This window comes from Papio anubis, chromosome 6, assembly GCF_008728515.1.
Source record: "Papio anubis isolate 15944 chromosome 6, Panubis1.0, whole genome shotgun sequence".
Lineage (NCBI taxonomy): Eukaryota > Metazoa > Chordata > Mammalia > Primates > Cercopithecidae > Papio > Papio anubis.
In genome coordinates this window covers 160885470-160911817 of record NC_044981.1, presented here as the reverse complement: position 1 = coordinate 160911817, position 26348 = coordinate 160885470, and the positions used below count along the sequence as shown (strand labels likewise).

Genomic DNA, 26348 nt, shown 5'->3' with positions numbered 1-26348 from the left:
GAGTAGATGCAAACCAATCTTCTAAGACATTTGGCTGAGCAGGACAGTGGGGAAACTGGTCATTATCCTGAGGGGATGACCACCACCGGAGATCCCCACGCCCACCAAGGACAATAGGAATCTGAAGAGGTGTTTTCATTCTTGGCTGCTGGAACATAGCCAGGAGACCAAGAAAGGATGAGGATCTCAACTAAAAGGAGAATTAATTCATGAAACAATGTTCTGGCAAAAGTGGAATCAAAATAATGGAGGAAAGGGATCCTTTCCCTTTCCTTTTTTTTGTCTAGAAACTTGTACCACCTCCCTTCCCAAGGCAGGCAGCCAAGGCAATATTTCATTAACCCAGCCTTCAGCTGTCCCTTCATACTATTTTTTTAACCATAGGGTTTTATCTTCTTTCCTTCATTGTTCCCTTTCACCATGCCCTCCATGAACAAGGTGATGTTAATTATGCCTTTATGGTAATTACTTAGTTTCAGATCATATATCCAAATGCCCACAGGGCACTCTCACTTAGATGTACTTACTCATAAGCATGGGACAGCCGAATTTCAGGTTTGGGGAGCCCACGTGCAACCTGGTTGGTTTACTCAGTGATGAAGGAGTGAGTTAGAAGTGGATTATGGGTGGGTTCATGAGGTGCATTTGAAGCAAATATTAAGTCTCTGAAAGTAATTGGGTGAGACCTGGCTAAGAAGAAGTAGAAATATTTTTGAATGCCAAGAATGGATTTTTTGAAAAAGCCTTAACAAACAATTTGAAATATTTTCTTTCCAAAGAAAGAAAATTTGCTTTCATTCCCATGGAAATAAACTATTTGGAAATGTTAATGGTGGTCTCCTGAATTTCCTTGTACCAATTCCCTTCCCAAGGCAGGCAGCCAAGGCAATATTTCGTAAACTTTAGTTACTTCCTCCCCTCCTACATGATTTTCGCCATCTCAGTGAAGAACCTGCATGCTTTCATTGCTTTCTTTTTTTTCTCTTAATTCATTTATTTCATGAAAAATTATTTCAAAACGTAAACTTAACAACACAAAACTAAAAGGGAAGGTGCATCTCACTCTATTTTAAGTAGAAGGTAAGCATAAACTACATGAAATTTTTAAAAGGCGGCTATTAATTTCTACCTAAATACTATTCTCAGTGAAAGTCTGAGTCTGTGCCCCTACTCTATGTTAAAAAGAGAGATAGTGAGTATACTTGGGTGATTTTATGAATGTGGGTATCCTAGCAGAATATTTCTCTCTTTGGTCTAATCAGGAGTGATAGAGAGTTAAAAAGAGAATGACTTTATCACAATGTGACTTAACACCATTTAATGCGTTGAGCCTGACTTCCTCCTAAAGCCACTCAGTATCCCTGTGATGCTTGTCTTACAATCTGGGAAAACTGGGGTAGGGGATTCTACATTCATTTCCTTGGGAAAAGGAAGATGCAGAGAAAATGCAGAGTGCATAATGGAGACGTGACTGGAGCTCAGGTTTGGTGCTGCAGAAGCAGGCCTTAGGAGCAGGTGTGCAGCTCAGAGCAAGGCTGCCCCACTCGCAGTGGCCAGAGTTACACACACAAGAGAAATGACATGGGGTCCTCGGGACTGGGAAGGGGGAGGTGAGAAATGTGTGGACACTGCATCCCCTGAGAAGTGGGCTCAGCACCTGGTGCTCCTGCCCACGTTGCGGGGAGGGAGGGCAGTGAGGGAAGCCCTGGAGCAGGTAAAAAATCCTAGAACAGAGGGAGCCTGGGGATCCTTCCTCAGGTAGAGACCCCAGAATAGAAATGGCTCTGTTGTCACAAGGTCCCAGCATGCCTGGCTTCATTCCGGGTACAAATCTAGTCTGAGGGGATGTTTTCCATAACCAGTAGGGTTTACAGAAATGTTGGATTTCAATCCCTTCAGTCTGCACTTTCTGGGTGACTCTGACCTGTCCACAACCCATTTTTACCTGCTCCTACTTTCTCACACGTTATCTCGGCCTCTCTCTCCCCATGTCCGGAAGATTGCTGTGTTTGTATCCCATGACTAAGTGATCAGGCCTGAAAGATCCCTGGGTGATTCCTGGGGTCCCAGTGTGCCTGGGAAACAGGAAAACGACTCCTTTAGTCTTCAGAGATTAGATAAAACCCCAGGAAAAGGGACCGAATCAAAATTATGCTCCAGCCGCCAAACTGAATGCATACTTGAAATAAGAATGAAGTTTAGTTCTGGAAGAATGGAATGCTATTTCCATATAGTTTGGGGTAGGTTCAGTTAGCTATGAATATGGAAGTGAGTAGTCACAAATTGCAGAGCAGATGTCAAAGACCTACTTTTAAATATTTGGCTGATTGAGATAGAATCAAGACAAAGCAAGTCCTGTACCCCAGCGCACCAGTGCTAGAGCAAGACCGGACAAAGGCTGTGTAGCCACTATGGGGTGGTTTTATGCAATTAAAAACTAATTCCTGAGAACCAGATGCTGATGGGGACATAGCCTGCCAGAAGTGTCTCCCTAAGTGAGTAGAGATTAGAAATAGGACCCAGCCAGCCAGCTGGGGGACACCCCCATGAAGGAAACTGTACCAACATCTGATCCTAAGCTGTGAGCCCAGAATTCCAGTCTGTCTCATCCATCGTGGTATCACCAGTGTCTTGCACCTTCAGAGTAGTTAAAAATGTTCAATGTGTGTTTGACTTGGACAAAAAGAATAGCCAAATATAAGAAAAAATATAGACTACCTAGTGTATTAAAATGTGACGTTGTTCATCACAATTTTAGAGGGAAAACAAAAGTTCTATTTAAAGCCTAAAAGAAATACTGTTTCTCTTGAATGTGACTTCCTCATGGAGATCTACTGTAATTACCACCTTATTTGAAATTGTACTCCCCTCTCGCGTCTTGTCTCATTCCTAAGCCCCTTACCTTGATCTACTTCTTTTAAATTCATATCTGCCTTTCGATTTTCTTACTTGTGTCTGTTCTCACTAAAATGTCATCTCTGCTTTGGGAGTGTATCAGTCCAGAGCGGCTGTGCAGACTAGCACGGACACCTCAGCAACTTCCTACTCGGGGTTCCTTTCCCTGCAGGAATCGAACAAGACTTTGCTCATCAAAGTCACTCTGAGATCCAAGCTAGTGGGGGCTCAATCTTGACATATGCTACTGTGACTTTAGATATCATGGAGCAAAGGTCACATGAACCACTCCCTAAAGAGACTAAAGGGAAATGGATGGTTCGTCCTTAGGGAAGGATGGCCAACGTGGATGAGGAAGAACCGCAATCTACCCCACCGCGGGGCTCTGCTGTCTGTCCTGCACTCATGTCTCCCAAGCACACAGAACAACAACTAGCATGAGGCAGGTGCTCAGTAATTGTTTTGTTTTCCAATTTTCTTCCAAATTTCCAGTTTTTACAGCGATCAGTGCCAAAGCACACTGTGTTTCATGTCCTCTGGGGCAGCATGTGAGCTTGCTGTGGGAATGCTGCCACGGAAAAGCTATGATGGAAGAGGTTTCATTGTGTTGCAGAACATGCATCCCAAGCTTCATCCAGCCAGGGGCAGAAAAGAAACAGTCACTTCTTTCTGAAAACACAACATATTCTGATAATAGTTTCCATCTTATAAATGAACTAGAAGCCAATTTTTTTTTTTTTTTCTTTTCTGGGCTTCTCCTCCCTGAAATTCCAAGGACTGCCTCTACGTGTTCAAGAATTCATTTCTAAGCACCAGTTGAAGGCTCTCAGTGAAGTGGACTGGTGGTGAACTCCCACATGGCTGACTCAGCAAGCCCAGCGCCGGCCTCCTCAATCACTTATAGCACTCTCAGGACCCTGACTGTGGGCTCTGGTGCCAGGAGAGCCATGATGTCCTATGTTTTCCTTAGACAGGGTCTGGCCAGCTAATGGGTCTTGCTGACAAGACCTCCCTGTTCTTTGACCACTGCTGCAGATGCTGACCATTCACTTAGTAGATCATGTTCCTTTCAAGTTCATGTTCAGTCAAGAGCACCCCACAGCAAGTGACAGGAATCAGTTCCACCATGTTTGGTGCTCACAGGTGACTTCAGCACACTTGCATACAGTATTTTCTCCAGGACATGCCCCAACACCACAAAGAGGTGGCTGAGAAAACCTGGGGTCTGGCACCAACAAGACAGAAGTGCAAAGATCCAGTTTCTACTTGCCTGAGATGGAAGTCCACATTCAGACGCCCCTTTCCCTTAGAGTGTCTTTCCTCTAGGGTTCTCAATTGTCCTTCTCTGTGATATGGCCTCAGTTAGAGCTATCCAGCCCTCAGACTTGTCCTGATAACTTTTAACCACAAGTGGATGACATCACTGTGAACATCACTCTGACGCTACAAGAGCTCATTGCTCCCAGGTATGTGAAAGGAAATAAGAACACTGGGCTGGAGGTCCACTTACCCTATGCCCTGATAGTTTATAAGCCTCAGGCTCCTGACAAATTTAACATCCTTAAATTGTCACAGTCAAAATGAACCACTCAGTTCAGTCTTTCAAGAACAAAAAGACTCTCCTCCTTAAAGTAAAATGCCAAACTATGAACCCGAAGGCAGAAACTGCTCAAGAAATTTTCAGTTTTCTAGCTTTAAAACTCTGAAGGTCCAGAGCATTACACTTAATTAACTTTATTAATTAGAGCATTTTTAGAATATTTTGACCTGGTCCTCTTTTTGCAAGTCATACCAATGGTTTCTAATCTGTTGAGAGTCACAAAATATGGCTTTTGAAAAGCTGTATGTTGAGATGACACAGACCAGGTAATAATTTGGAACACCTTTTTACAGACAGGCTGAGTGACATCAGAAAGTGCACTTAACTACCTGGGCTTTCGATTCCTTTCTTATCAAATAAAAGACGAAAATCGGGATATCTTTGAGGATCTGTCTCTCTCTTTTATTATATAATTCTAGCATTCATTAATCTGTGCTGGCGTGGACCTTGAAACGCATGGTCTGAGTGTTGCCATTCTTTTTTAGATGTTTGTTCATGATCTTGTGGGAAGTCTTCTTTGAGTATGGTATTTCAACTGAAGATGATGAGTCTTCCGCAAAGTAACTCTACAATTGCAAAGAAGAAAATGAAAACTCTTGTGATGATATTAGAAGACATGGAAAGACCATTTTCAGTGTCCTATAAGAAGATCTTCCAGTGATATTGGTAATTCAAAGGAATGGAAAAATTACTAGATATGCAATGTGCAGGCCATTTTTATATTACAGCAGATAGCTCATCTTTTAATCGATCTGTTTTTGATGAGTTGTGGGCACCACTTGTAATGACTACAATTGAATTCCAAATGGAGAAGTCTAAGTTAATTAACTAAAGGCTTTGAAAATGTCCGAAAATTATTATTTTCTGGTAATTGTCCCTTGTCAAAAAGGAAATACAGAAAAAAATTAGATGTTGAAACTATTGATAAAGTGTGTGCCATTGAATTTTCTCATTAGTGCCTGCATTCCTTTTGAGAAGAAGGAGGGTGGGTGGTCCATTGTTTCCCTCTCTTTTGCCATGAGAAAGAGGTTCATCTATTTTAAAGACTGGATTTAAGGTTTGGTGTATTTAATTCAATTATTGTCAGATATTTGGGGAATACTTTACTTATATTTAATTTCCCAGGATATAATCATTTATATACAGTTGTAAAAATCCAGGCTTTGATCTATTTCTCATAAGTATTTAAATATGATACAGCTCACAAAGTGAGTTGCCCAAAATTTACACAGCAAAATTATTTATGTGATATGATAATTAAAACAACAGAATTCACAGCAGAGTATAGCAGTCCTAGTTTCCAATAATTAGTTAAATTACAAAAAAGGAGCAAATGAAATAAATTTTAAGCATTTTCAAATTTTAAATATTTTTAATATTTTTAAAAATTAGCCCTTTAATTTGTTTTCCATGTTAATTAAACAGAAAGTGTTTAATTTATATAGACAAAATACAGATGTCCATTAAGAAAATAATGCAGTTTGAAGAGAAAAGTAAATCATATTTTTATATGGTTTTAATAATATTTTAAACAACTTTATGTCTGTTTTATATTTGTTTATTTTATTTGGTTAAATTTAAAAATAAGCACAGTGACAGCAGCTAAATAAATTGTAGATTTTATATTAAAGATTATGGGCTTAAAACATATATTTATATATTTCTCAAAACCTCTAAAATAACAAGAAATATATATTTTAAACCATCAATCTATAAAAACAGAAAGAACCTAGTTTTGAAACCTGGAACACAAGTTTATAAGTTGCAACTGAAATGGCAGAGCCAGGAAGAAAAATAAAAACTGGCCTTGGGAAAAGCTAAAAAGTCATCTAACTTACACTGTAAATGAATACGCCCCACCCCATAAAAACACACAAATTAGTGGGCTCAAGTGCCTTGGGAGTTAAAAGTGAATTTCAGAGATAAAAGTAGAATTTTTTGGAAATGCTCTTAAGAACTTGTTCAAAACCTTTTCCAAATCCCACACAACTAAGAAACCACTGCGTATGGGTGACAGCAAAACAGAGAGTCTCTGGGACGGCTGGAGACAGAAGTGTTACACTGCAAGAAGGATAGCTCATGAATGTTCACATTTGGCATGCCGACCATTTTAAATGATGACAACAATCCTTTTTGTCTTCTTCCTCTCAGATCCCAGAATGCTAAGAGCCAGAACACTAATTTTCTGACAGTAAGTCAAAAGACTCATCTCAGAAATTATGACCAGCCCAAGAAGAAAGTCTGGGGGTATCAACTCCTGGTATAACAGCATTAGGGAGCCACAATGACTAACTCCCTAGTGAAGCTGGTAAAAAGCGTACAACACATGCACACACACACACGCACACAACCACTTAATGCCTCTAGAAGTGGTCCTAAGGGCAAATATCTACTCAAGAATGTTTGTGAGATTTTGGTAAAAAAAGATAAGAGACTGTGATATGTGAACAAAGACAGCTTCATTGCTCCTCACTCCCAGCCCCACAAGGCAGAGACTCCACTCCAGAATGCTAGACCCAAAGATACAGGGTTGCCTGCCCTCCCAGTACTCACATGAAGGGTTTTCTTCCTAGGAAGAGCAGGACAGTAGCATCTCTTATCCTGTCCCCACATCCTGTTGTTGAGTCTAAATCCTGGGAAAGTTTAGTCTTTTCTTTAACAGTTTCTACTTACGGAATGGAAGCCCTCCCTTGGCCATCAAATGCTACAACTACAGGGATCCTGATCACTCTTACCCAAGTTCATCTTGTAATGTACCCACGCCAAGAGAGGCAAGCCAGGAGTACTCCCAGGCTCCTGCATTTAGTTTAAATGATAGCTATTTAATTTAGATACCTGTGATGTACTGAGAGCAAACAAAACAATAAAAATTCTCAAACTCCACCAAATGTCCAATTATATTAATCCAAATTCCACACACTGAAAAAGAAGAAAAAGAGCACCCGTTTTTAAATACAAAGTATATTTATCTGTTTCTACACAGGAATGTTCACCTTCTAAAAGCAGTAACAATAAAATGAGTCATTAAAATGTTAAAAGGCAAACAAATGAACAAAAAAGTCCAAAAGACAAAGCAATCAACAAAGCCAGCCTCAAATAATACAATCATGTTGGAACTATTTGATAGGTACTTTAAAATAACCATAATTAATGTCTTACAGTCTCTAGTGGAAAAGGTGAATAAAATGCAAGATCAGATGAAAAATTTCAGCAGAGATATGAATATTATTAAAAGAAACTAAATGGAAATGTTGGAGAGAAAAACAGTAACATAAAGGAAGAATAACTTTGATAAGATCATAAGTAGACTGTAATGTTATAATTTTTATAGTGTCTTAGGAACTGTAGCAGTATTTTGTCTTGAGGTCTCTCTCTTGAAGACAACCATAAGCCAAGACAGGCACTCTCTAAGAGAGCTCTGATGAGAGATTTAGGTTCAGAGTATGTGTCACGTGAGACACAATGAGAAAGTAAAATCAAAATGCATGAAGCAGACAAAATTTATTACTCATGGGTCTCAGAGAGGTAGGAGTACTGACAGGAGGCCAATAGAAAGACTGAGGCTGGCAGAGAGCTCAGCCAGTGAGTGAGGAGAGAGAAAATGAGAGAGTCAGAGAGAGAGAGGACCTATGGGACTGTGGCTGTATTAAGGTCCATGGGTGTTTTCTCTTAGGCTTTCCAGCAAGAGTTGTGAATTGGGTAGTTTAAAGAAAACATTAATGAAGGAGGAAACTAATTTACATAACCCTGGTGTTGAGCATTATGTTTGACCATGGTCAGCAGCTTTGGGGTGTGTTGGGTTTTGTGTCGGTGAGATAAGGAACAAGTAAACAAAGGGAGAGAAGTTTAAACTAGGCCAAAGGTGATGGGGTATGACTGCGTTTCAAGTAACATATGTCACGCCTCAAAATGGATGCTAAGGCAACAACTATATTAAATAAATTTATGACATCAGTAAAAATGAGAAAAAATAGCCAGTGAACTTGAAATAGATCAATACAATTACCCAAACTCAATTTTAAAGGTTAGAAAGGATAGAAAAAAGTACATAGCATATAAAAATTGCGAGACAATATGGAATGACTCAATAAATGGTTAACTGAAATCTTAAAATAGAACAGATAGATGATCGATAGATGGATGGATAGACAGATAGTCTACACACTATATATGAAGTAGTAAAATATAATTTGAAGATAGAATTTTATTAGTTAAAAAAGTATGTTAACCACCTCAAGGAAACCAGGAAATATATTTTAATAAGGTATAAAAATTAAGTTCTTATAGAAGAAAAACGTAATTATAAATAATTGAAAAAGACAGAAATATAAAAATAAAACAAAGAACATAGAAAATAGAAAACAGTAAGCAAACTAATATATCTCAATACAAATCTATCTATCTATCTATCTCTGAAAGCACCTAGATTAATGGCAGGCATCAATCTATAGAACCATGAATACCAGAGAACACAAAATAAGATAAACACCAAATAAAAAAAAAAACGAACAAATAAATGAACAAAATAATATCCCACCTAGGTACGATATATTCAGAAATATTATATTTGGTGAATATTTTGTTTCTGAAAATAAAGCACGAAGAAAAATTTCTGAAGGCAAAAATGACAAAACAGACATATTATATAAAGAGGAACAAACAAATCATAGCATACTCCTTAAAAGAAACCATGAAGGCCGGGCGCAGTAGCTCACGCCTGTAATTCCAGCACTTCGGGAGGCCGAGGCGGGCGGATCACGAGGTCAGGAGATCGAGACCATCCTGGCTAACACGGTGAAACCCCGTCTCTACTAAAAATACAAAAAACTAGCTGCACGAGGTGGCGGGCGCCTGTAGTCCCAGCTACTCGGGAGGCTGAGGCAGGAGAATGGCGTAAACCCGGGAGGCGGAGCTTGCAGTGAGCTGAGATCCGGCCACTGCACTCCAGCCTGGGCGACAGAGCGAGACTCAGTCAAAAAAAAAAAAAAAAAAAAAATTGAAACCATGAAATCCAGAAAGCAATTGAGTGATAATTTGCAAGTAGTAAAAGAAAAACAAGTCAACATATAATTCTATACTCAGCAAAAATGTTCCTCAACAATAAAGGAAAATGAAGACTTTCTCAGAATTCAGAAATCGAGATAATGAATTTCCCGCCGATGTACACTGCTAATATATTAAAAGAATGTTTTCAAGAAACGCTATAATACCAGAGTGAACTTTGGATTTATGCAAAGTAATAAAAAGTCATGAAAATGTAATAAACAGAGGTTAATTTTTTGTTATTTTATTATTTTAATGTTTTTCCTACTTTCATTTGTTCTAAAAGGTATTTCGCTATCCAAACTAAATACATAGCTATCATTATGTATTGCGTATTTAAAGCAGATTTAAAACTAAAATATAAGACAATCATAACACAAAAGTTGAGAGAAAACTATACAATGAGGCAAGGTCCACACACTAAATATGAAATAGTAAAATATGATTTGAAGGTATAATTTTATTAGTTAAAAATACGTATTATCAACCTCAAGGCAATCATGAGAAACATTTTACAAAAAGATATACAAAATAAGTTAATACAGAAGAAAACAGTAATTATAAAAGATGATCAACTGAATCAAAATAAGACAGAAATATAAAAACAAAACAAAGAACATAGAAAACAGTAAGGTAATATATCTTAATAGAAATATATAAATATTCATTTGTGAATAATTTAAACACAACTAATAGATAATGATTGTCAAATTGGATTAAAAAGCAACACTCATGTGTCTAAAAGAAATTTACTTTAAATATAAAGACATAAGCTAAAATTAAGTCTGGGAAAAGGCGTACCATGCAAATACTAACCTAATAAATGTAGCTTTAAGTTGACATCAGAACAAGAAATATCATCAGGAAAAAAATTACCATTGCGTGATTTTAAAAATGTAGACTTTATTATAATCCTGAATGTGTATGCACCTAAAAACAAAGTTTCATGATTCATGAAAAAATTGATTAAAGAAATAGGCAAGGCTGGGTGCAATGGCTCACTCCCGTAATCCCAGCACTTCAGGAGGCTGAGGTCAGCAGATGGCTTGAGCCTAGGAGCTGGTGACTAGCCAGAGCAGCATGATAAAACTCTGTTTCCACAAAAAATCAAAAAGATTAGCCACGCATGGTGGCATGTACCTGTAGTCCCAGCTACCTGGGAGACTGAGGTGGGAGGATTGCTGAGGCCGGCAGTCAAGGCTGCAGTCAGCTGGATTGCAATACTGCACTCCAGCCTGGATGACAGGGTGAGATTCTGTCTCAAAAAAGAAAAAGAAAATAAAAGAAATAGGCAAGCCTTCAATTATAGTTAGAGATTTGAATACTCATCTCTCAATAATTAATAGAACAAATAAAAACTCAGTAAGTATTATAGAAAAGAAAAAAAAATACTGTCAACAAAATTAACTATGACACTTACAGAACTCACTACCTCAAAATGAATGATGCACATACTTTCTGAGGATATATGAAGCATTCTCTTGAAGACAACCATAAGCCAAGACAGGCACTCTCTAAGAGAGCTCTGATGAGAGATTTAGGTTCAGAGTGTGTGTCACATGAGACACAATGAGAAAGTAAAATCAAAATGCATGAAGCAGACAAAATTTATTACTCATGGGTCTCAGAGAGGTAGGAGTACTGACAGGAGGCCAATAGAAAGACTGAGGCTGGCAGAGAGCTCAGCCAGTGAGTGAGGAGAGAGAAAATGAGAGAGTCAGAGAGAGAGAGGACCTATGGGACTATGGCTGTATTAAGGTCCATGGGTGTTTTCCCTCAGGCTTTCCAGCAAGAGTTGTGAATTGGGTAGTTTAAAGAAAACATTAATGAAGGAGGAAATTGATTTACATAATCTTGGTGTTAAGCATTATGTCTGATCATGGTTAGCAGCTTTTGGGTGTGTTGGGTTTTGGGTCTGCACTCTGTGCAGTGCCATAAAACAAGCCACAGAAAATTTAAAAGTCTAGAAACAATGCAAAGTGTCTTCTTGGATCATTAGAGAATTAAACAAAAAAATTAATAACAAGAGATAGCAAAAAAAATCCCCAAATAGCTGGTAATTAAAGTAAAACATACTCGAATACTTCTAAGTGAAATTTAAATTAAAAAGGAAGTATGCAACAAAATTTTGAAATATTTTGAACTTAACACACTGAACGCAACACATTGAAATGTGTGATACACAGCTAAAGCAGTCCTTAAAGAGAAATGTGTAGCATTAATTGCTTATGTTAGAAACAAAGGCCTCCAATAAATAATCTGTGCTTCTACTATATGACACTAGAAACAAAAAGTCAAATCAAATCCAAAGCAAGTGGAAAAAAGGAAAGTCTAAAGGTAACTGGAAATTAATAAAAGGAAAACAGAAACACAATAAAAAAGAATGAAAGCAAAAGCTGAATTTGAAATTATGTACAAATTGGGAAAACTAGCCAGATTGACTATGAAATAAAGGTAGATACAAATTACCATTAACAAAAACAAAAGTGGAAACATAACTACAGACACCATAGATATCAAAAGAATGATAAAAAAAATTTTAACAGGGCAAAGGCAAATGACCAAAACTCACTCAAAAAGAAATACATTACTGACAGTCCTAAATATTCTAAGGAATTACAAATTATACCTTAGAACATTCCAATAAAGAAAGCCCTAGGCCCAGATTGTTTCACTGTTTAATTCTCTCAAATATTTTAAATCCAAATTTACACAATTTCTATCAGTGTGTAAGAAGGGAGAGAATACTTCCCAAGTGATTTTTTAGATCATAGCAAAACTAAAAGCAAAGACATTATAAGGAAAGATCACTGCAAACCAATAACACTCATAAATGTAGATATGCAAAAATTCAACAAAATATTAGCAATTGAATTCAGCAATATATAAGAATATTAACCATAACCAACTGCATTTATCCCAGGTGTGCAAGGCTTAACTCATATTTTAAAAAAACCAATCAATGAAATTCACCATGGTAAGAGAATACAGCATAAAGGGAAAACAAATGATCATCTCAATTTAGATATGAAAAGCATTTGACAAAATTTATTCTCCTTTAATATTTAAAAAACAAAATCTCAGCAAACAAAAATTAAAAGGAGACTTGCTTAATCTGACAGGCATCTCCAAAAACTATAGCTGACATCACACTCAGGTGAAAGATTGTTTCCTAAGACAACACAAGGCTACTAATCTCACCACTCCTATTCAACAGACTGCAAATCACGGTCAGTGCCCAAGGGCAAGCGGAAAAAAAAAACAAATAAATAAAAGGCATATCAATTAGAAAGGGGAAAATAAAACTGTTTCTGTTTCTAGATTATAACTGCCTATTTCAAATTCAATGTAATAGCTACAAAAGAAGCTGAAGTTTTTCAAGGATTTAGAAGGCATGGTCAGTATACAAAAAGAAATTGCTAGAGACTAGTAATGAATAATAGAAATTTGAATTTCAAACAACTATTTAAAAGAACTTTAAAAATAAAATAAATATTTGAGGTAAAAAATATCAGCAGTATTTATACTGTAAAATCGGAAACTGCAGAAAAAAAAATTTTTAACTAAATAAACGGAGCTAGATACTAAGTGTCCATGTATTGAAAGAGTAAATTTTCTTCAATGTCAATTGAGATATAGATTGATCAGCTTCAATGCAATATCAGGAAATCCTCAGCAGCCTGAGTTGAATATATCAACAAGCAAATTCTAAGATCTCTGTAAATTTAGACAGAACGGAGAGTCCACAAAAAAAGATATAGAAATACTCAATTGATTTTTACAATGTCCAAAGACAGTTCCGTGGAGAAGTAATAACTCTTTCAAAAAGTAATGCTGAAAAATTAGAATTTCAGAAGTCCAAAAAACAGAAAGCAAGCAAACAAACAAAGCCTCTTAATTTTTGCCTCATATCAAGGCAATTGTTTAAATGAATTATAAGCCTAAATGTAAAACATAAAACTACAAAATTTTTAGAAAAAAAATTCAGCAGAAATATTAGATAACCTTGGGCAAGGGAAAGGGGTTTCAAACATGACTGCATAAGTGCTTGGCATAACTTTTTAAAAAACTTATTAGCTGTTTCTTAACAAAATTTAAAGTGTTAGTTTTGCAAAAGAGGCATAATAGCATGAGTAAACTAGCCACAGACTAAGAAAACATTTGAAAATCACATCTCTAATCTAGAATTTATATCTAAAATCTGTACTGAACTCTCAAAACTCAACAACACAAGACCAAACAACCCAATTAAAAAATACTTAATCAAATAAAGTATATTAATTGTAACCAATAATATAAAAAGATGTCCCACATCATTAGTCACTAAGGATATGCAAATCAAAATCAAAATAAAATATCACTAAGCATTGATTAGAATGTTTAATTTAAAAACAAAAAGCAAAACAAATTAAAACAAAAGAAGCTGCCAAACCAATTCACTGGAGAGGATACAGAGCAACGGAAAATGGAATATATTGCTAATAGTATATGAGAAGTCACTGTACTATTTTGGCAAATTTTTGTTAACTTAAATGCATTTCAATATAAACTTTTAAAACAGGGAAAGAAAATTTGCTTAATTAATAGCTGATATGGAAAGGATTGCCATATTATAAAGTTTAAGGAGTAAAGTCCGGCTAATGATAATAAAACAAACTCAAACAGGAAACCAAACTGCTTCAAAATGATATCCCCTTTAACATAGGAAGAGAGGTCAGAAAAATGTCTTCAGTGCTCAAAAGCAGGATGTTTTTAGTACATTCTTGCTTGTATACAAACTCTCACTCAGGGTAGAGAATACATTGATTGTAGAGGAAACAGTGATAGTCACTTTATGTACATGTAAATAAAATAGAGTTGAGATTATGAGCCAAAAAAAGCATCTCTTTCAAAAGTGTCAGTTTACATGCTTTTGTTAACTTTATGATTCAAGTCTTTATCCAAAGAGTTGTGTCACAAATAATTCAAGTTCACATGATTTATCAAATATGGTATTAAGTTTTTATAAATCATCATGGCCCAAATGAGATATAATTCAGAGATCTTTATGTTTAATTAAATCTCACAAAATGTTGAATTGCCTAAACTGTTTTAATTCATATATCTCACAAAAATTTACTTTGTCATCTAAAACAACAAGGAAATTTTCCAAAATAGAATGCTTCCACGCAAATATAAAAGAAAATTAAATTAATATTCACAATAATTTTCTCTGTGAGTGCTCATTATTTTAAAAAATAGTGTTAATAAAAATATCCTTATTGTTTTCAAATCCACACTCCCGGAAAAAATGAAAGTAAATAAAAATTTAAAAAATAAAATAAATGATTGCTTTTATAAAACTTCCAAGATAGTTCCTAATATTCCGTGCTTTATTTTTGTAATCAAGTTTATAAACACCTAAGAAACAAGAAAAATTTACTATATCAGAAGTTTTTTAAAAAAAAAAAAAAAAGAAAAGCACTTAAAAATCAGCTCAACTCCTAAAAATTTAAGTACTGTTGTTGGATCTTCATGTATTATTTAAAAGTACCAGTGAATGCATTTATAAATTATGTTTCTAATGGTATGCTAATGGAACAAAATGAAAAAAACAGTCAAGAATTGTGTTTTTACAAATAACCTTTGGCTGACATCAATTTAGGCGTGACTAAATACTAAATACACACAAAGTTAGAGTAATAATGACAAGATGTCACTTTATTTTTAAAAACTCTCACCTCCTTTTCAAAATTAAGAAAAACACAAAAAAAATTGCCCCTGCAAGTTGCAGATTCCAATGTTTCTTGTTATCAAGAAATTGCAAACCCAGTGGTAAATTTTGAAAATATGTGGTATTAATTATTATGCATTTCCTCACAAACTCCACGCATCTTTTGCATTGCATGTGAGAGAGTGTATATATTGCCTTTGAATCTAACAATATTGGTTCACTCCATTTCTCCCTTTGATGTTACACAGTAACTTTTATTTTTTGATCTTGTTTTAGTTACCAAATGTTAATTTATAGTACAGAAATATCAATGTTTTCTTTTGTATTTTAGAAACAGGCTCTCACTATGTTGCCCAGGCTGGCCTTAAACTCCTGGGCTCAAGCAGTCCTCCCATCTCAGCCTCCCAATTTCTCAGCCTCATAAGTAGCTGGGACTACATGTGTGTACCACTGAGCCCAGCCAATCAGTTTTTGTGTACTCTTTCCAAAATGAATATTTCTATACCATTTTTAACATATGGCACTAACAACGAAAATCATCATTGGATCTCATGCCCACAACATTTTCAAAATCAATCAGGAGATTTAAGTGGAACATAATACATTATGTCTCTTTATATTTACTTTGAGTTTGTTTCCGTGAGAAGCTGTGGCATTCACCTACAATAATTTGTACATGCTACAGGATACCAGGATTTGATTCAATACAATTAGAAAATACATAGTAATATACTGACGTGAATGGGTGGCTGAAAGTTGAAATTTAGACAAAAAGAAAGAAGATCAGTAGAGAAGTTAAGAGAACAAATTTAAAAATCAAAAACTCCACGTATGTAATGAATCAAAGTAAAGGAAGTTTTAAAAAGTTGGTCATATTCAACTCAAAAGAAATTTAACTTGAGGTGCATCGCAGAGAACAATTCTATGGCCTGATTTATTCTGAAGAGACAAAAAATGTGGAACTGAGTCAAAGCCATCACTTTTAATGTAAATCAGTTTCCTTAGAATAGTGCTATTGAGGCATTCTTGTGCTTATACATTCTAAAAGTGAGATTGCATGGTTTTACTTTCACTTTGGATGTAGAAAACTGCAGCAGAACTTTGCTCCCACTCTAACAATGAGTAGCAGCCAGAAAAACTATAAAATTATAACTGTTTCAGCCCATCAGAGAGCCAAAGCAATCAAGTGAACTGAATTCCAGTATGTGACATGCCCCTCAGAGAGTACAGGGGCACATGAATTGTTTCCTCTTTTGGAGCAGGAGAGGAAGTGGTAGCAGCAACCATGATACCAGGCAAGAAAAATGTCTTCAGCAAATGGTTAAAGGAAGAGTGTGCTCCTGAAGGAATCAGCAACCATTCGCCAGCTCCTTTGTGCCTGCAGCTACCACTGGATGCTTATGGGAAAGGCTGAAGCCCAGAGCCATCCCAGACACATCCCAGACACACAGATGGTGAGCAGCTACTGCAGGAGACAGGCACCGAACTGTCAACACCATGAACTCTTCTCTCATAGGAAGCAAATGCCATGTGCTGCTTGGGGACAGCCAGGAAGTGCTGCTGCCATCTAGTCTTAGGCCAAGGCCAGGAGCTTCAGGGGAGGGTGGAAAACCTGCACGTCTCCATCTGTCATTCACAATGTAACACTGATCTACTAATAAGAGAGGTGTGGGGAAAACACACTCATGGACACAGCCCTGCTCTGAAACAAAGGAGAGCTCAGCTGACACTAGACAGGAACAAAAAGACACTTGTGCTCAAGCACCACCACTGACACGCCACAGAGACTGGCACCTTGTCAGGGAGGGAGGATGGCAAGAAATCCCCACCTCTGAAGTTCAGATGCACAAGGCCTGACAATGACTAAGGATGGACCGGAAAATGGTACCCCACCCTTCCCCCAAAAGACTTGCCCCAGAAGCCTCGCACTGAGTAACAAACAACAGCAGTCTACTGTGGGGAAATAATTAGGAACAAATAGGCACTCTGAGCATTGAGAGAAAGGCGATTAAGATGTGTCCATTGAATATGCTAAGAAAGAAAAGACAATGTCAGAGATAAAGAATTCCTTTGACAGACATGCCAGAAAGCTAGACACAAAATTGATCTGCCTAGAGGAAGAAAATGGAGGAAGCTGAAGACAGGTCAATAGAAATTTTTCAAATTGAAACTCAGAGAGAAAGAAGGAATAAAATGGAACAAAAATCCAAGAGCCCTGTCAAAAGGTATTATATACGTGTAATTGGAATTTCAAAAGAAGAGAAAGTGGGACAAAAGAAACGTTGAAGATATAGTGACCAAGAAATAGACAAATGCAATGAAAGGAAACCAACCACAGATCCAAAAATCTCAAGTGACCCCTGGCAGGATTAAAGAAAAACTCTAAATTTATCATAATCAGACTATTAGAAATCAAAGAAGAGAAACATTTTGAAAGCATCCACGGATCAAAGAAGAATAAAAAAGTATACAGAGACAAAGATGAGAAGACATCAGGCTGTCATCAGAACCTATGCAAATCACGAGAGAATAGAGCCACATGTTTAAAGTACCAAATGAAAAACCTGAAAATCTAAATTTATATAACATGTGAAAATATCTTCTAAAAGTTAAAGCACAGAGTTTTCTTTCAGAAAATCAAATCATGAGTGATACTGTGGCCAGCATATCTAAACTAAAAAATATTTTAATGAAGTTCATAAGAGGATAATATAAGATGGAAATTTGGAAACATAGAAAGAAATAAAGAGAAGCAGAAATAAGAAAAATGTGAGCAAATATGATTTTTTTTCTTATTCACAATATCTCTTAAAGAAAACTAAATGTCTAAAGATTAATAACAATGCTTGCAGGATTTACACTATGTAGAATTCAAATGTATGACAAAAACAAGGAAGTGGGGAGGAAATGAAATTATATATTGGGAAGTTTCTTAGAAATTATGTGAAGAGGTTTTTTTAATATGTGACTGTGATCATTTAAAAATGTATATAAGCCTGGCCGGGTGCGGTGGCTCACGCCTGTAATCCTAGTACTTTGGGAGGCCCAGGGGGGCGGATCACGAGGTCAAGAGATCCAGACCATCCTGGCTAACATGGTGAAACCCCGTCTCTACTAAAAATACAAAAAATTAGCCAGGCTTGGTGGCGGGCGCCTGTAGTCCCAGCTACTGGGGAGGCTGAGGCAGGAGAATGGAGTGAACACGGGAGGCGGAGCTTGCAGTGAGCCGAGATGGCGCCACTGCACTCCAGCCTGGGCGACAGAGCCAGACTCCGTCTCAAAAAATAATAATAAATAAATAAATATATATATATATATAGGCCCTAGAGGTAAACAATTGAAAAATAATAAATCACAAAATTCTAACAATAAGCCAATAAAATAAAAATGAATAATAAAATATATTTAATTATTTCAAAATGAGGCAGGAGAAAGGACAAAAGGAATAAATTACATTTAGAGAAAATAGAAAATGAATAGCAAGATGGAAGACCAATTCTCAACCATCATGAAGATTTAGAGTAATACAAAATGTCTAAGTGCCCAATCTAGAAGACAAGATAGTAATATTGGATATAGAAGCAATATCCAACTATATTTTTCTATAAGAAATATACTTTACATAGAAAGGTATATGTGAGTTAAAAGTTAAAGGACAGAAAAAGTTACATTGTGCAAATCCTAAGCAAAAGAAATTTGCAGAGGCTCTATTAGTATTAGACAAGCTAAATATCAGAATGAGAAATATTACCAGGGATGAAGAAGGAAATTTTACATGTCCAGACATCAATATGAATGCAGCAAAAATTCAAAATTCAAAATATACAAAGTAAAAACTGATAGAACTAAAAAGAGAAACAGAAAAATCTACAATTATAGATGAGAACATCAATCTCCTCAGTAAATGTGAGAGGAATGAAGGAGGCAGCTGACTACATGTGCTATAGACATTACAAGAATAAAGGAATGCTATGTTGAACTCTTTGCCAGTAAACTTAATAATTTTGATGAAATGAACAAATACTTGAAAAACACAAATCATCAAACCTTACTCAGAAAAGAATATAAAACTTTATATCCTGTAAGAAATTAATTTCTTAGTTAAAATCCTCTGACAAGTATCTTGGCCAAGGTTACTTCACTGATTAGTTCTATCAAATATTTAAGAAAGGAATAATACCAACCCTACATAAACTCTTCCAAAAATTAAAAAAAGGAGGAAAAAAATCTTCCTTATAAATTTTAGGGGTCCTTCAATTACCCTAATACTGAAGCAAAAATGTGTTTGCAAAAAAAGTATTGACTAATATGTCTCATGCACATAAGAATTATCATATTAGGAAATAAAAAGCCATATGTAAAAAGGATAATATACCATGACCATACTGGATATATGCCATGAATGAAAGTTAATTTCAATATCCAAATGTCAATTAGCATAATAAACCACAACAAGTTAATCAAGAATTTTTAAAAATCTTCTTAATGGGGGCAGAAAAAGCATTTTGCAAAATTCAACACCAGTTTTTGCAAACTAGGAATGGAGACAACCTCTCCATCCTGAGGAAAGTCTTCTATAAGGAACCAATATCTAACATTATACTTCATGATAAAAGACTGAATATTTTCCACCTGAGAGTGTGAACAAGGCAAGAATGGCTGTCCTCATTACACCGATTTAATATTGTACTAGACTTAGCCAGTGCTTTGTAAAGTAAGAAATATTAAATTATAAGAAATAATGGGTATGCAGTTTGGAAATAAAATAAAAATCTATATATTCTCAGGAAACATGATAATTTATGAAGAACTCCCAAAGGAGTTTCTAGAAATAACCTGCTAAAACTTTTAAGTATGTTTACCAAGGTCACAAAAAACAAATTTAATAAATAAAACTTCACTATATTCCTATATATTAGTAAAGCAATTCTGAAAATATAAATATAAAACATACCAATTACAATAGCATCAAACCCAGAAATATTTAGGAATATATTTAACAAAATATGCACAAGACTTCTAAACTTTATACAATATTGCTGAGAGAAATTAAAGTAGTAGATAAATTATGAGCTATCCTGTGTTCCAGGGACCAGAAGAACCAAAATTGTTAAGATGTCAACTCGCCTTAAATATATCAATAGATTTAACATAACACTGATCAAAATCACAGCATGCTTTCTTAAAATAGAAAGTAAATGAGGTGACTTCAAAATTTTATATGAAAGATTAAGGAACTAATACAGCCAAAAGCATTTTGAAAAAGAAGAATGAAGGATGGGCATGGTAGCTCATGCCTATAATCCCAACACTTTGGAAACTGAGTCTGGTGGATCACTTAAGGTCAGGAGTTTGAGACCAGCCTGGCCAACATGGTGAAACCCCATCTCTAATAAAAATACAAAAATTAGCTAGGCGTGGTGGCACATGCCTGTAAACCCAGGTACTAGGGAATCTGAGGCACAAGAATCACTTGAACCCAGGAGGCAGAGGTTGCAGCGAGCCGAGGTTGCACCATTGCACTCCAGCCTGGGCAATGGAGCAAGACTGTTTCAAAAAAAGAGAAGAATGAGGTTTGAGGACTTATATTACATGATTTCGAGAATTACTAGAAAGCTACAGTATTAAAAAGAGTGTTGACTAAGAATAGACATATGGAATAATGGAATAGAATAGAAGTACCAGGAACAGGCACATCTATACAGGGTCAATTGATTTTTTATAAACATGCCAACTGAATTCAAAGGGAAAATGATAACCTTTTCCACAAATGTTGCAATATGCAAACACTTGCATTTAGTTGGAAAATTAGATGTTATATGCAAAAACAAAACATCCTGACCTTTATCTCATACCATACTAAAATTATCTTAAAATGGGTTAGATATTTGAAGTTACAAGATGTAACTACAAATTGTATAAAAGTAAGCATGGGAGGAAATATTTGTGACAATATGGTAAGCAAAGGTTTGTTATGTCATTCATAAGTTGGCTGGCTTCAGAATTTAAAAATAATACTCATCTAAAAACGGTTAAGAAAATGAAACAAACCAGAGACTGGGAGAAAATATTTTCAAAATACATACCTAGCACAGAAGTTTTATCTATTTTACATTTAAAAACTCATAAGTCAACAATAAGACAAACAATCTGATAAAGAAATGGCAAAATATTTGAATTGCTACTTCACCAAAGAAGATATATGAATAGGAATTTGCACATGAAAATATGCTCAACATCTTTAGTTATAAGTGAAATGCCATTAGGATCAGAGGAAGATACCACTACACAGACACTAGAAAGGCTAAAATTAAAATTCTGCGAGTACCACATGTTGGCAGGGATGTGTAGGAATTGGAGATGCAAAATGGTGCAGCTGTTTTTTTAAAAAACAGATTAGCAGATTTTTGTGAAAATCAACATACACTTACCATATGACCCACCAGTTTTATTCCTTGATATAGGATTTCCCAAGGGAAATAAAAACACATTTCCCTACAGAATAATCTACACACAAATATTTGTAGTAGCTTTGTTAACACTGTCCCAAATCTAGAAATAACACAAATGTTCAATAGGTGAACAGATAAGCAAATTGAGTAAATCTGTACAATAAAATACTATCTAGACACTTAAAGTGCTGAACCACTGATATATGCAACAATATGAATGAGTCTCAAGATCACATGAAACATGCTGGACACAGAAGACAATGTTATGAATATAAATATGATCTTTATGTATATGACATTTGAAAAGGCAAAATTATAAGGGCAGAAAACATCAGTGTTGGCCAGTGACTATTAGTGGTAAGAAGGAATTGACTTCATAAAGGCACAAGATAACTTTTTATAATGATGGAAATGTTCTATTTCTTCATTGTGGGGATGGTCCCATGACTGCATATATTTGTCAAAGTGATTCCATGACACACTCAAAATTGCTGACCTTTATTGAGTTTAAAGTATATCCCAATAAACATGACTTTAAAATGATGGGACTACAAAAATGTATAAATATTTGAGTATATTTGGAAATTGTTATTTAATGTCCTAAATATATTGTAAAGCTTGATTTTTAAGTTTACCATTAGTCCCCATTAATGTATCTACTCAACTTAGTAACAGAATGAAAAACAAATGATTTTCCATGTAAAGTGACTATCTTTAGCAATTTCTAAAACTTCTTAGGCACTTCTGAAAATAATTATTTAAATTGAGACTAAAAAAACTGCATGAAATCAGACATTGGAGAAAAATTTAAATATCGTAGAATAATATTTTGCCTTGTACACTTAAAACTAATACAGGAACCCTGATAACCCCATGTTAGAGTGCTGTCTAATCCAGTATTATGGTCATGTCTCTCATGTTTTGTATTTACGCAGAAATGAATATGTGTATTAGTCTGAACACTCTAACAAATTGTTTTAAATCTGAAGACTCTACTGTAAAAAGCTTACTTAACAAAAGTCGCAAATATGAAATAACCATAAGTAGCAATATTGTGCAATGAGTATTCTTAGTATGGTGACTTTGCTAGAAATGAACAGTGGTAGAATTGAAAGTCCAGTCTCTTGATTCCAGTCATTTTCAATAAGTGACATTGCCTGATACAACCTTAGAAGAGCTGGGCTTGAACTCATGAACTGTTTCATTAGGCCAGTTCCTTAATGTATTTTGGCTCAAGTTTACAAACCTTCTAAGTGGAGATGTTAAGAACTTACCATCCAAGGTTCTTGTGAGTGTTACAGAAAATGCATATAAACTGTGTAGCATAACTACTGGCACAAAACAAAACTCCATAAATGATTCATGTTATGAATGAGGACATGCCCCCTATGAGTATAGAATGAAATTGTTCAACAAATTACATGGATTAAAAACAGCATTTGAGAAATAGTTTACAACCAATCTTTGTTTTAAGTGAATATAAATAATTTTAATCTTTATAAAGAAGTGAATGTTTAATTTGCAGCTGAAAATTAAATTTATAACTGTTTTTAAGACTGAAAGCATTAGTATCATTTTGATGAAGATGATGTAAAGTGACTACATCTATCACTCACTTAATCTTATAAAAAGGACTTAAAGGACAGGTAGGGAGGATATTAAACTCTATGGCATCAAGTTGTTTAAGGCCTGCTTCCATTCTGATTGGTCTGTGCTGGTTTTTAAATGTTATCAGTTTTATTCCTGAAATAGTGTTGATAATTCTAAAGTTTCAGAATGGCCTTCCACTCGCAACAACATAACAAACCTTAGATTCAGGCATTTTTCCCTCCAACCTACTGAAAATTTTGTATATAATTCAATAAAACTCATGTATATCAGTGCTCACAAGAAAGAAAATAAATTCCAGGGGCTAAAACCAAAAGCACTGGAAACTGATATCCACAGTGACAAGCTGTCAATGACACCCTCGTTTGTTATCTAAAGACCTTTGGCTAAAGAGAGGACCATGATCAGAATACTTGACAGCACTGAGACAAGATGCTGGGCTCACTCCAAACAGTGAAATAAAAGAGGTTCTACTGACCAAAGCCAGGACTCTTCACTGAAAAAGTAAGTTAGCAAATGTCTTCCCACTGGAAAAGGACTCTACAGTGTACCTTACAAGCCACAAGCATTACATTCAAGTGAGAAGAAAAGAAATATGATGTTTTCTTGAGAAATTATAGCCCTAAACCTCACATCACTGGGCCATGGGGTTCAAATTTACACAAAAATTCAATAAAATCATTTAAAGTGATCACATATTCCTGGCATCTTAAGCACATGGTAGAAGCAAAAGCAAATCTTTTCTAGAGAAAAGTTTCCTCAAGAAAGTCGATGTACACATTCTTCAAATGTACTACAAGCCTGGGTAATCTGGAAGATGTATTCAAAGTTTTTTAAAACTATAAATACATAAAAACTCACCATGAATAAGGGTCAGATGAAACAATGAATAGCCACAGATCTGGATTATAAACTAAATTGGGTTTTAAAATATAAAGAAATACATGAGAACATTAGCAAGATAAACAAGTAATAAGATTCAATAAAAATTAATAAACATACTGATTTGAAAAATTACTGCTTAGAAAATGTTACAATACATAACCCTATTGAAATAAAATCTGTCTTTAAGTTGAACATAAAATTAGAATTGAAAGAATATTAGAGAAACAGAAACAGGACTTGAAAAAGTGACGTAAAAAGAATCCAAGCAATATAAATTTAAAAAGAATTCTATACTAAACCATGGTGTAATGAAACTGCAAGATATCAAAGTCGAAAATCTTAAGAGTAGAAAAAAAATTGAGCCACAGAGAGAAGGAAAGTGATAAGCCACAAAAAGGGTAGTTGGCCTAACAGCAGATTTACCAGCAGAAGCGAAGAAGCCAGAAGAAATAACACGTCCCAATTACTTAAAGAAAATAACTATAAACATAAAATTGCATACAATACTAAATAATCATTTAAAACCAAGTAAAAATAAATAAATTTTTGAATAAAAACTTCGGGTTTACTCCTAACACATGGACGTTAAGGAAACTTAAGAGATATGCTTCAAAAAGAAGGAAAATATTAGAATAATGATCTGAAATGGGATAAAAAATGAAAAGAAACAAATTAGCAAATAGGTTTTAGAATAAAAATAATTGACTCTTTATAGCAATCATAGTATCTGAATTCTGGAATTAAAAGACATATTGGCCTGAAATGTCAGAAAACCTGTGAGATAGATGAGCATAGAGTTACAGTGGTCTAAGTATTTTGACTGCTTGGGAAGAGAAAGATACAATGATTAATGTTTGATTTTATGTACACATAACAAAAACTTAAGAACAAACACTGACGAAATTGAATTAGCAATGTAATTGTCAAAGATTAGGAGAGAAAACAAAATAAAATGAAGAATAAAATAAAATTAAGGCAGAAAAAAAACAAAAAGAAACACAGGAAAAGTAGCAAAAACTCCACACATAAAATAAAATGATAGAAGTTATTTTTAAAAATAGTATTAATGACTATAAATGTAAAAGGAACAAAACACATTTTCTCAACATAGCAAATTTAATACTGAATTAAGGAAAACTTCCATATATGGGAAATACTTTTTAGAATGCTAAATAGCTCATAGATTGAGATGTAACATTAATAGAAATTTTAAAAATAGAGAGAGAAAGCAATAGTGATAAAAATGATATTAAATTCAAGGTTGGTAACAGAAAACTTTAGCAGCACTTAAAAAATCCTTAAAATTATACATATATATGTAACATAAATAGCTGTTTTCCTAAATGTTTATATTAGAAAATAAAGAAATAATACATGAGCTAAACATCCAACCCAAAATATTTTTAAAAGAACAACATAACAAAATTTAGTAAATACGCAGTATCTAGCATGATTACTTTTTTTAAAAAGACAAAAGTAATGTCTTTAAAATTTAAGTTGACAGAAGTAATCAATAACATGAGTTATTTTTTAAGCACAAGTAAATAACATCAAAATATTTGTGATAAATTTGAAATTTGATCAATACAGACATATTTCTGAAAAAGATAACAATGAAACTGATATATTAGAAAAATAACACTGACTGTTCCCATAATCATTAAAGAAATGTATTATCCAAAAGCTGACTCATTGAAAATGCAAACCAACACCGAATTTAGATGGTTTTACAGGTTCTACTCAAATCCCATGAGAAATAAAATATCAATATTACAAAAATTACCCAGGAAAACAGGGGAAAAAGAATACTTTCTAAATAACTTTAAAAATCACGACTAGTTTTAGTACCATAATTGGACAATGGCAGTTAAAAATAATATTACACACAAATTTTATTTTCACATAGATATAAATATTTAAAACAATAATTTCTGGAAAAAATCAAGTGTTAAAAAATATATTACTACCAAATTGAATTCCTGCTCATGTTTAACAAAATGTTGGCAGTATTAGCAACTACAGAGAAACAAAAGAATGAAATGAAAAGTATTGGTATTACAGAGGAAAAAAGAAAATACCATTAGGAGTAGTCAGTATGATTGCCTATTGTTCACATACAAAATCCAAACACTTTTGAATTATTTTAGGTTTA

The 26348-nt window shown here is 34.8% G+C and overlaps 1 long non-coding RNA gene across 2 annotated transcripts in view; it reads right to left on the bottom strand.

Moving 5' to 3' along the window:
• Positions 1-377: 377 nt before the first annotated feature.
• LOC103884134 overlaps positions 378-26348 on the bottom strand; it is a 30944-nt gene continuing 4973 nt past the window's right edge. For both annotated transcript variants that reach the window (XR_646639.4, XR_001902253.3), the window contains one exon: positions 378-5061. This is a non-coding gene — a long non-coding RNA (uncharacterized LOC103884134). The remainder of the gene's footprint in view (positions 5062-26348) is intronic.